This window comes from Heterodontus francisci, unplaced genomic scaffold (genome assembly GCF_036365525.1).
Source record: "Heterodontus francisci isolate sHetFra1 unplaced genomic scaffold, sHetFra1.hap1 HAP1_SCAFFOLD_188, whole genome shotgun sequence".
NCBI classification, from domain to species: domain Eukaryota; kingdom Metazoa; phylum Chordata; class Chondrichthyes; order Heterodontiformes; family Heterodontidae; genus Heterodontus; species Heterodontus francisci.
Window position 1 is genome coordinate 187,876 of NW_027140635.1, and position 11,781 is coordinate 199,656.

An 11,781-nucleotide genomic window follows, 5' to 3' on the forward strand; every position below is an offset into this window, starting at 1 on the left:
TGTGGTATCGGATTCAGACTGCACCACCTCGACATGGACAGCAGCAGCCTGGGCTGGCTGATGGGTAACGGCAAGGACACTGGTGGAGTGACAGTGAAGGGAGAACAAATACTGCCATCCTGAGAGAGGGCAGCAGGTTCCTGCTCCACGGAGACACTGTCACTCCCACGGGGTGACACCTCATCAATCCTAGTAATCTACTGGATCACAGATTGCTGGACTGCTGTGAGAGCCTGCAAACCACTTTGAACACTGATGTCCACAGTCGTGATTGCAACATCTGATCCTGCATGGCAGCAAGCATGGATCTCATAACCTCAGACTGAGCTTCCACTGCAGCACTGAGACGTTGGGTGTCTGCCGTCTGTGCTGCAGTGGAAGCTGAAACAATGGTCGGCACAGTGGCGCAGTGGTTAGCACTGCAGCCTCACAGCTCCAGGGACCTGGGTTCGATTCCGGGTACTGCCTGTGTGGAGTTTGCAAGTTCTCCCTGTGTCTGCGTGGGTTTTCTCCGGGTGCTCCGGTTTCCTCCCACAAGCCAAAAGACTTGCAGGCTGATAGGTAAATTGGCCATTATAAATTGTCACTAGTATAGGTAGGTGGTAGGGAAATATAGGGACAGGTGGGGATGTTTGGTAGGAATATGGGATTAGTGTAGGATTAGTATAAATGGGTGGTTGATGTTCGGCACAGACTCGGTGGGCCGAAGGGCCTGTTTCAGTGCTGTATCTCTAATCTAATCTAATCTAATGGTCACCAGACACTGTATCACGGCTGGGTCCGCGAGTGCTGTCATTGAGTTAGTGACCACTTCCACAGGGGAAAGAATGGTCTTCAAGCTCTGTGCAATGTCCTGTGCCATGCTGGAGCTCCCAGACTCCTCCACATTCCTTGACACTGACAACAGACTGTCTGATAGGCCTGTCAGTGGACAAAGTATCGCATTGTACATGTCCATCAGTATTCTCCTTATGCTGTTCCAGCAATGTTCGTATCTGAGTCCTCTGTATTATAACTCGTTTGTGACCTTGCCTTCTGGTGAGCTGACACATGAACTATCCTTTCCTCCTGGCTTGTCTGCAGCTCACTTGTGCTCGGTGACTCACCACGTGCAGATTCCGACTCCATACCAGCCTCTAAGGTACACGCAGTGTAAGTATTTGATCTGTTGACTATGAGTTTCAGACCAAATGATGGGGCTTCACTTTCAATGCTGTGATGCTGCTGTCTGTCTCTCATTCTCCTGCAGCTGCTGTGATTGGGAAGCTGTCAGTTTCGGGTTATCATTGGAAAGTATAAAATCGGAATGGGAGAGTTGGGGTCAGGGATTGGGGATGGGATGGAAAGCAGGGGGTCCATGGTCCCACCATCTGCAGCGTGTACATCATTCCAGACAGCAGGATGAGGGCGAGATGGGAGTTAAGAAGGGACATAAGGCAGAAATATAGCAACATCCTGAATGCTCTCGGTGATGCCTGATGCGACGGGCTCTGTTACAGTCAGTTCCATGATGTGAAGACCTATCTCCTCCCTCAGGCTCAGGGGATGAAGGTATGTCTGGTCCCCGCCAGTTCACTGCTGCTCCCTGAGATTATGGACCACATTGTCCTGCAAGTGAGAGGGCAGAATGTCACTGGTTGTGTTGCACTGTGTTTCGGTGATGTACCTGCCATAGCTGAATAGCTGGAGGTATATGGAGGCAGTGAGAGGTGGGTATGAGGCTGGTATCATTGGAAGGTGTGTGAGGGTGAGGTGGAGTATGTGAAAATTAGGTGTGAGTCCTGAGTGTGAGGGACTGCTGATGGGTGAGTGATGGGAGTGTGGTTCATTGAGCAGTGTGGGAGGTGGTGTTGGATGTAGGAGATGCCACGTGCCGATGAATTCACTGACATTGACCACCCGTGGGAGCTTATTAACTTCTTCTGGCTCTGCTGCCAGGTCCTCGGGGCCAGACATCTTACATTCACCTCCCTGGCCACCTGCTCCCATTCCCTTCAGAGGGCGTTCCTTGAAGGTCTCCACCCCACCCCACACTAACTTGGCGCATCTTCCCCGTCAACCTCATGACTAAGGCTTCCAGCACAATATCCGTGAACCGCAGAGCCCTCTCTCTGCCTGATATTCCATTTGCCTTGTATCCATTTGCAGCAGCAGCCTCCGATGCTTCAGTGAAGCCTCCTTTTAAGTGACAGACTGCCTTTAAGAGCTGAATCCTGGCTGAAACGCTTGCCAGCCTCGCACACAGTTAGGTCCCTGTTCAGCGGGCAGACAGACAGCAGCACGGATCACCCCGAGCGGCATGTAGAATTCATGGAAATGATGAGGGAGCAGGAAGTTTGTGTGTCACCTGCCTCAACAGGAAAGGAAAGGGGCAGATCATGATCCCACTGCCCAAAAAACTATTAAAAGCACATCTTCTCGCTCTTTCCATTTCCCTATCTTTCATTCACACAATCTCTCTCGACTCTCTAAATCTATTGCTCATGGTATCAGAGATTGATGCAGCACAGAAAGATGATTGATGAAGGAAGAGCAGTTGATGTTTATTTATTTTATTTAGGGATACAGACTCTTCAGCCCATCGAGTCGGTGTCGACTAACAACCACCCATTTATACTAACCGTCCAGCAATCCCATATTCCCCACCACCTACCTACACGAGGGGCAATTTATAATGGCCAATTGACCGATCAACCTGCAAGTCTCCGGCTGTGGGAGGAAACTGGAGTACCCGACGCAAACCCACGCAGTCAAGGGAGAACTTGCAAACTACACACAGGCAGTACCCAGAATCGAACCTGGGTCGCTGCGGTGCTAACCACTGCGCAACGGTGCCGCCATGGAGATGTTATCTATATGGACTGCAGTAAAGCCTTCCAGAAGGTCCCTCATGGCAGATTGGTACAAAAGATGAAGTCACACGGGGACAGAGGTGAGCTGGCAAGATGGATACAGAAGTGGCTCGGCCACAGAAGACAGAGGGTATCAGTGGATGGGTGTTTTTCAGAATGGAGGGATGTGACTAGTGGTGTTCCGCAGGGATCAGTGCTGGGACCTTTGCTGTTTGTGGTATATATAAATGATTTGGAGGAAAATGTAGCTGGTCTGAGTAGTAAGTTTGTGGACGACGCAAAGGTTGGAGGAGTTGCGGATCGTGATGAGGATTGTCAGAGGATACAGCAGTTGGAGACTTGGGCAGAGAAAAGGCAGAGGGAGCTTAATCCAGACAAATGTGAGGTAATGCATTTTGGAAGGTCTCATGCAAGTGGGAGGTATACCGTAAATGGCAGAACGCTTAGGAGTATTGACAGGCAGAGAGATCTGGGTGTACAGGTCCACAGGTCACTGAAAATCGCAACGCAGTTGGATAAGGTAGTCAAGAAGGCATACGGCATGCTTGCCTTCATCGGGCGGGGCATAGATTATAAAAATTGGCAAGTCATGCTGCAGCTGTACAGAACTTTAGTTCGGCCACACTTAGAATAATGCATGTAATTCTGGTCGCCACACTTCCAGAAGTACGTGGAGGCTTTGGAGAGGGCACAGAAGAGGTTTACCAGGATGTTGCCTGGTCTGTAGCGAATTAGCTATGGGGAGATGTTGGATAAACTCGGATAGTTTCCACTGGAAGGACGGTGGTGAAAAGGCGACATGATAGAGGTTTACAAAGTGATGAGCGGCATTGTCAGAGTAGATGGTCAGAAACTTTTTCCCAGGCTGTAAGAGTCAGTTACTAGGGGACATAGGTTTAAGGTGAAAGGGACAAAGTTTACAGGGGATGTGCGAGGCAGGTTCTTTACACAGTGGGTGGTGAATGCCTTTAAATTTGTGCCGGGGGAGGTGGTGAAAGCAGATACGATAGCGACGTTTAAGAGGCATCTTGACAAATACATGAATAGGAAGGGAATAGATCGATACCATCCCCAGAAGTGCAGAAGGTTTTAGTTTAGGCAGGCATCAAGATCGGCGCAGGCTTGGAGGGCCGAATGGCCTGTTCCTGTGCTGTACTGTTCTTTGTTCTTTGTTCAGAATGGGCAGCCAGGAGGCAGATGGAATTTAATACAGACAAATATGACGAGACGTATTTTATCAGAAGTAACAGGAAGAGTCAATATACACTTAATGGTACCATTCTAAACAGTGTGCATGGACAGAGGGACATGGGGTTCATGTACACGATAATTGAAGGTGAAAGGACATATTGAGAGAGTCCTTAGGAAAGCACATGGGAACTTGGGCTTCATAAATAGAGGCACTGAGTACTGAAGAAGGAAAGTTATGCTGAACCTTTATAAAGCTCTGGTTAGGCCCCAACTGGAGTACTGCATCCAGTTCTGTTCACCACACATTACGAAGGATGTGAGGGCCCTTGACAGGGCGTACAGGAGATTTACCAGAATGGTTCCAGGGATGGAGGATTGTAGTTACAATGTTAGTCTGGAAAAGCTGGGATTGCTTTCCTTGGAGTCAAGGAGATTGAGGGATGAATTGCTGGAGGTATACAAAATGATAAACAGTGTGTATGCGGTAGACAAGGAAAAGATATTCCCATTAGTTAATTGTACAATGAATAGAGTTAAGGTTGTGGGCAACAGATAAAGGGGGATGTGAGCAACAAATTTTTTACACAGCGAGTAGGAATGGCCTGGAAATCACTGCATACGAGAGTCGTGCAAGCAGAGATGGTGAATGATTTCAAAAATATATTGGATGCACACTTGAGGGAAATAAACTTGCAGGAATATGGAGAGACAGCTGGAGTAAGAGACTGACTGGGCTAATCTACAAAGAATTGGCATGGACTCGTTTGGCCGAATGGTCTCATTCTCTGCTGAACTGACGATGACTCTACGACTCTCTGACAGGGAATACTATTATTACTGCTATCCTGCACTGGGGAAGTTCAGAATGTACTGGACAGTATCACCCTGTTGATCCCCGTGATGTAAGTGAAATGTTTGATGCCCCAGAACGTGGTTAACAAACGTCCTTCACAAACAGAGTAAATCAGTTCATACCCACTCACAATTCTGGAGTCATTCACAATGTGGAGTAGTTTCTCCTGGTTTTCTCTACATAGGACAACAGTCAGGCTTCTCACTGTGTCCTCCACCTCCATGTGGAAAGCCTTATCAGGGTTAGGTGAGATAAGAAACGTTACCCAGGCGACAGCTTTCTTCAATTGTGTTTCTGCTTCCGTGCTCTCTTCAATCCAACTGAGTTAAACCTGGTCATCATCACCATTAGGTAGTTCATAAAGAGGAATCACAGTCTCTGCAAATCGTGGGATGAGGGTCCACTGATACCCCACCAACCTGGGGATAGGATACAGGACAGTCTTTGAGGTGGACAGGGGTAGATACTGGATGAGGGTCCGCTGACACCCCCCAAGCCTGAGGATAGGACACAGCACAGTCTTTGAGGTGGACAGGTGTAGATGCTGGATAAGCGTCAACTGATACTCCACCAGCCTGAACATGGGACACAGGGCAGTCTTTGAGGTGGACAGGGGTCGGCACTGGATGGTTTCGACCTGATGTTGCTCTGGGCTGATGCTGGATGATCCAGTCTGGACACCTAGAAAGGTGACACGTTCTTACACCAGCTGAGCCTTACGGGGATGGTCTTTTAGTCCAGCTCCCAAAGTAACTGTAGTATTCCTGCAAAAGGGTTAAATGTGAGGACACGGTCTGTGGTAATGAGGAGGAGATCATTGACATATTGCAGCAAGCAGGAAAGTGTGTGAAAAGCTGTTAAAGGCCCTGGCCATACGTTTGTGGAAAATAGTGGGGCTACTGTGGATCCCCTTGTGACAGACATGTCCAGGGGCATCTCTGGTCATCATAACTGAATGTGAATTTAAATTGCTTCTCCAGTTTTACTGGGATACTCCAATAACCATTAGAGATATCCAGGGTGGTGAACACAGCCCTGCTGCTGGGAATCCTGGAGAGTAGAGTAGGTGTCTCTCAGACAATCGGGTTCACACAGGGGTGACTAATTTGAGTTTGTGGGGGTCAATAGTTAGTCAACAGCTGCCATCCGGTTTTCGAACCTGTCAAATTGAGGAGCATACATTGGTCAGTTAATTTTTTTCGGATCTGCTCAAGTTTCCACAGTCATCTTTATGGGTTGTGAATACACTCAGCACTGACTTGAGAATCGCCTGAACCTCAGGGTCATCAGAGGTGTATGGTTCACACTCTTCTCATATTTTAATCATGAATATTGAGGTTACACTGGACACTAGAGTACTGGTTTGTTTTAAGATCTACAATATACAAATACAGTGATAATGAATTACGGCTGATAATCTTTGAGCATATTACTGCCCAGTAGTGCCTGTCCATTATGCAGGATCATATCAAAGGGAGGCAGCACTTTGACATGAACTCTGTTCCCTCTCCTACATCACTGTGAGATCTGATCTCGGGTCACAGATTAACTAAAAGGAGGTCGAAGGGTAACCAGCAGTTTATTGAGGAGTGACAGTTCAAATACAGCACCAAATCAGAATAGACATAATAGACATCCGACCTGTGAAAGGTGAAAAAGACTTTCTGGCTATGGATCAGATTTTAGAAGCTATTATTCAAGACGTTATAGCAGGGCACATAGAAAAAATCAAGGTGATCACGCAGAGTCAACATGGTTTTGTGAAATGGAAATCATGTTTAACCAATTTGCTGGAGTTCTCTAAAGAAGTAACACGTGCTGTGGATAAAGGAGAACCGGTGCATGTATTGTACTTAGGTATCCAGAAGCCCATTGATAAGGTGCCACAACAAAGGTCATTGCAGAAAATAAAAGCTGATGCTGTACAAGGTAGCATTTTGGCATGGATAGAAGATTGGCGACCGAACAGGCAGGCGAGAGGAGGCATAAATGGGGCATTATCTGTTTGGCAAGCTGTGACAAGTATGTGCCACAGTGATCAGTGCTGGGTCCTCAACTTTTTACAATTTATACAAATGACTTGGATGAAGGGACCGAAGGTGCAGTTGCTGAATTTGCTGATGACACAAAGACGTAATAAAGTGAGTTGTGAAGAGGACAGAAGTGGGTCATAACGGGATAGATAGATTGAGTGAGTGGGAAAAAATCTGGAAAATGGAGTATAACGTGGGAAAAGGTGCAATTGTCCATTTTGGCAGGAAGAATAAAAATGAAGTGCATTATCTGAATGGTGAGAGGTTGCAGAGTTGAGACGCAGGGGGAACTGGGTGTCTTAGTGCATAAATTACCTAAGGCGAGTATGCAGGTACAACAAATCATTAGGAAAACTAATCGAATGGTATCATTTATTGCAGGAGGAATTGACTCAAAAAGCAGAGAGGTTATGTTTCAGTTGTTCATGGCATTGATGTGATGACATCTGGAGTAATGTGCACAGTCCTGGTCACATAATATATGGAAGGATTTAAATGCGTTGGAAGCAGTTCAGAGAAGGTTTACTCAACTAATAACTGGAATGGGTGCGTTGCATTTTGAGCAAAGGTTGGACAGGCTAGTCTTTTATCAGCTGGAGATTAGACGCGTAAGAGGAGACTTGATTGAGGCATATCGGATTCTGAGTGTAGGACACAGCAAGTGAGGGAAACGAGAGAGAAAGAGAAAGAGAGAGAGGGAAGGAGGGGTCAGATCAGCTCATCTGCTGCTAAAACCCTCATCCATGCCTTTGTTAACTCGAGACTTGACTATTCTAACATACTCCTGGCTGGTCTCCCACATTCCACTCTCTGTCACCTTGTGGTAATCCAAAACTCTGCTGCCATCTTCTAATTAACACCAAATTCTATTCACCCAACATCCCTGTGCTCACTGACCTACATTGGCTCTTGGTCCAGTAACACCTCAATTTTAATATTCTCAGTCATGTGATCAAATCCCTCCATGTCCTCACCCCTCTGATTATCCCAATCCCCTGTCAATTTCCAATATTCCTGAAAGTGGATTATCTTAAAGTCTTTTTCTAATTGAGTTTATTTCCCTCTTTCTCTCTCCCTGACCACACGTTTCATCTCTCCAGCTCCACTGGTGATGTGGAAGTTTGGATCCATAAAATGGTGTGAGCTGCACTGCCGGTCACATCCAGCACATTGTACAGGACACCCAGGCTGGCCGGGGTGATAACGTGGGGGTAACGTGTGTGTGTCTGTAATGTGAAGAGGGGTCTGAATATGGTGTCAATCAGCCATTCCAGCAGCTTTGATGTACGTCTTTGAAACTTGGCCTATGCATGTCCACTGACCGCTTGTATTAGTCACTCTCAGCTGAACATACATTCAGCAGCACCAGGAGCCCTCTATAGTGTTATTTAAAAGGACCAGGCATCCAACTTCCAGGTGAGGGGCTTTTGACTTACTTCTGCTATTGTAAAGTCAGTGGATGTGCTGTGGATAGTTTTCCGCCTCCATAACATCGTCCGAGCTCACCCCTGTCTCAGCCCATCCGCTGCTGAAACCTCGTTCATGCCTTCTTCACCGAGAGTAGGCATAAATGGGCCATTTTCTGCTTGGCAAGATGTGACGAGTGGGTTGCCACAGAAATCTGTGCTGGGGTCTCAACTTTTTACAATTGATGTAAATGACTTGGATGAAGGGACTGAAGGCATGGTTGCTAAATTTGCTGATGACACATCGATAGTTAGGAAAGTAACTTGTGAAGAGGACATAAGGAGGCTGCAGAGGGATATAGATATGTCAAGTAAGTGGGAAAAGATCTGACAAATGGAGTACAATGTGAGAAAATGCGAAATTGTCAATTTTGGCAGGTAGAATAGAAAAGAAGCATATTTCTATGGTGAGAGATTGCAGAGCACTAAGATGCAGACCGATCTGGGTGTCCTTGTGCATGAATAACAAAAGGTTAGTATGCAGGTTCAGCAAGTAATTAGGAAAGCTAATAGAATGATATCATTTATTGGAATGGGAATTGAATACAAAAGTAGAGAGGTTTTGCTACAGTTACACAGGAAATTGGTGAAACCATATCTGGAGTACTGTGTACAGCATTGGTCTCCTTATTTAAGGAAGGATGTACATGTATTGGAAGCATTCAGAGAAGGTTGACCAGACCAATACCTTGAATGGGCCGGTTGTCTTATGAGAAAAGGTCGGAAAGGCTAGACATGTATCCACTGGAGTTTAGAAGAGCAAGAGGCGACTTGTTCGAAACATATATGACACTGAGGGTTCTTGACAGGGTGGATGTGGAAAGGATGTTTCCCCTTGTGGGAGAATCTAGAATTAGGGGTCACTGTTGAAAAATAAGGGGTCGCCCATTTAAGACAGAGATTAGGAGAATTTTTTCTTTGAGAGTCGTGAGTCTTTGAAACTCGTTTCCTCAAAAGACAGTGGAAGCAGAGTCTTTGAATATTTTTGAAGCAGAGGTAGATAGATTTTTAATAAGCAAGTGGGTGAGAGGTTATTGGGGATAGGCGAGAATGTGGATTGAGGTTACAATCAGATCACCTATGATTTTATTGAACGGTGGAGCAGGCTCGAAGGGCCAAGTGGCCTACTCCTACTCCGAATTCGTATGTTTGTATGTTCGTATGTCAAGTCCCGAGGATAGAGGCCAGCATCCTAGAGCCTTAAAGTCTGTGGCTGCAGAGATATTGGAGGTATTGATTAAAAACTTACAGAATTCCTTAGATTCTGGAAAGGTCCCAGCGGATTCGACAATAGAAAATGTAACACATTTATTCAAGAAAGGAGGGAGACGGAAAACAGGAAACTATTGGCCAGTTAGCCTGAAATCTGTCATAGAGAAATTGCTAGAATCCATTAATATGGAGGTTATAGCAGCATACCTAGAAAATCATCATGGGACCAAATAGAATCAACAAGGTTTTGTGAAAGGGAAATCATATGTAACTAATTTATTAGAGCTCTTTGCGGAAGTGACAAGCAAGGTGGATAAAGGGGCACCTCTAGATGTGGCGTACTTGTATTTCCAAATGCATGACGTAGAGGTAACATATTGGCATGGATAAAGGATCGGTTAGCAAACAGGAAGCAGATGCTGGGGATAAATGGGTCTTTTGCGTTGGAAAACAGTAACTACAGGGATCAGTGCTGGGGCTTCAACTATTTACAATCCATATCAATGACTTGGATGAAGGGACAGGATGTGTGGTAGTTAAATGTCCCGATGACAGAAAGATGGGAAGGAAAATCAGTCGTCAAGAGGAGGGAAAGAGTTAACAAAGGCAAATAAATAGGTTACGTGAGATTGGCACAAATTTGGCAGATGGAGTATAATGTGAAAAATTTGACCTTGTCTACTTTGGCAGGAAGAATAGAGAAGCAATATACTATTTAAATGTGGAGAGAATGAAGACCTCGGCGGTACAGAGGGGTAAATAACAAAGAGCAAAGAATTGTGCAGCAGAGGAACAGGCTATTCAGCCCTCCAAGCCTGCACCCATCTTAATGCCTATCAAAACTAAACCCTCTGTACTTCTGGGGACGTTATTCCCTCCACTCCCATCCTATTCATGTATTTGTCAAGATGCCTCTAAAACGTCGCTGTCGGACCTGCTTCCACCACCTCTCCTGGCAGCAAGTTCCAGGCACTCACCACCCTCTGTGTAAAAAACTTGCCTCACACATCCCCTCTAATCTTTGCCCCTCTCACCTTAAACCTATGTCCCCTACTAACTGACTCTTCCACCCTGGGAAAAAGTTTCTGACCATCCACTCTGTCCATGCCACTCATAACTTTGTAAACCTCTATCACGTCGCCCATCCACCTCCGTCGTTCCAGTGAAAACAATCCGAGTTTTTCCAACCTCTCCTCATAGCTAATGCCCTCCAGACCTGACAACATCCGGGTAAACCTCTTCTGTACCCTCTCCAAAGCCTCTACGTCCTTCTGGTAGTGTGGCGACCAGAATCTCATGCAATATTCTAAGTGTGGCCTAACTGAAGTTATGTACAGCTGCAGCATGACCAGCCAATTTTTATGCTCTGAGTATAAATCTAAGTAACGATCTGAGTGTCGTGGTACAGGAATCATAAGAGTTAGTCGACCTGGACAGCAAGTGATTAGGAAGGCAAATGGAATGTCAGTGTTTATTGCAAAGGGAATTGTGTACAAAAGTGGGGAGGTTTTACTGCAGCTGTGCAGGGCTTTGGTGAGAACTCATCAGGTGGACTGTGTACAGTTTTGTTCTTCTTATTTGAGATAAAACTGATATAATTGCATTAGAAGCAGGCAAGACTAAGTTCACTTGATCCATTCAGCGAATGGAGGGCTTATTTTATGAAAAAAAATTGAAAAGGTTGTGTTATACCCATTGGATTATGGAAGAAAAAGAGGTGATCTGAGTGAAACATGTAAGATCCTAGGATTTATAATCATCTTGAAAAGAATAAGTTCATTAGAGATAGTCAGCACGGTTTTGTGAAGGGTAGGTCGTGCCTCACAAACTTTATTGAGTTTTTTGACAAGGTGACCAAACAGGTTGATGCGGGTAAAGGCGTGGATGTGGTCTATATGGATTTCAGTAAGGCGTTTGATAAAGTTCCCCACGGTAGGCTATTGCAGAAAATACAAAAGTATGGGATTGAAGGTGAATTAGTGCTTTGGATCAGAAATTGGCTAGCTGAAAGAAGACAGAGGGTGGTGGTTGATGGTAAATGTTCATCCTGGAGTATAGTTTCTAGTGGTGTACCGCAAGGATCTGTTTTGGGGCCACTGCTGTTTGTCATTTTTATAAATGACCTGGATGAGGGTGCTGAAGGGTGGGTTAGTAAATTTGCGAATGACACGAAG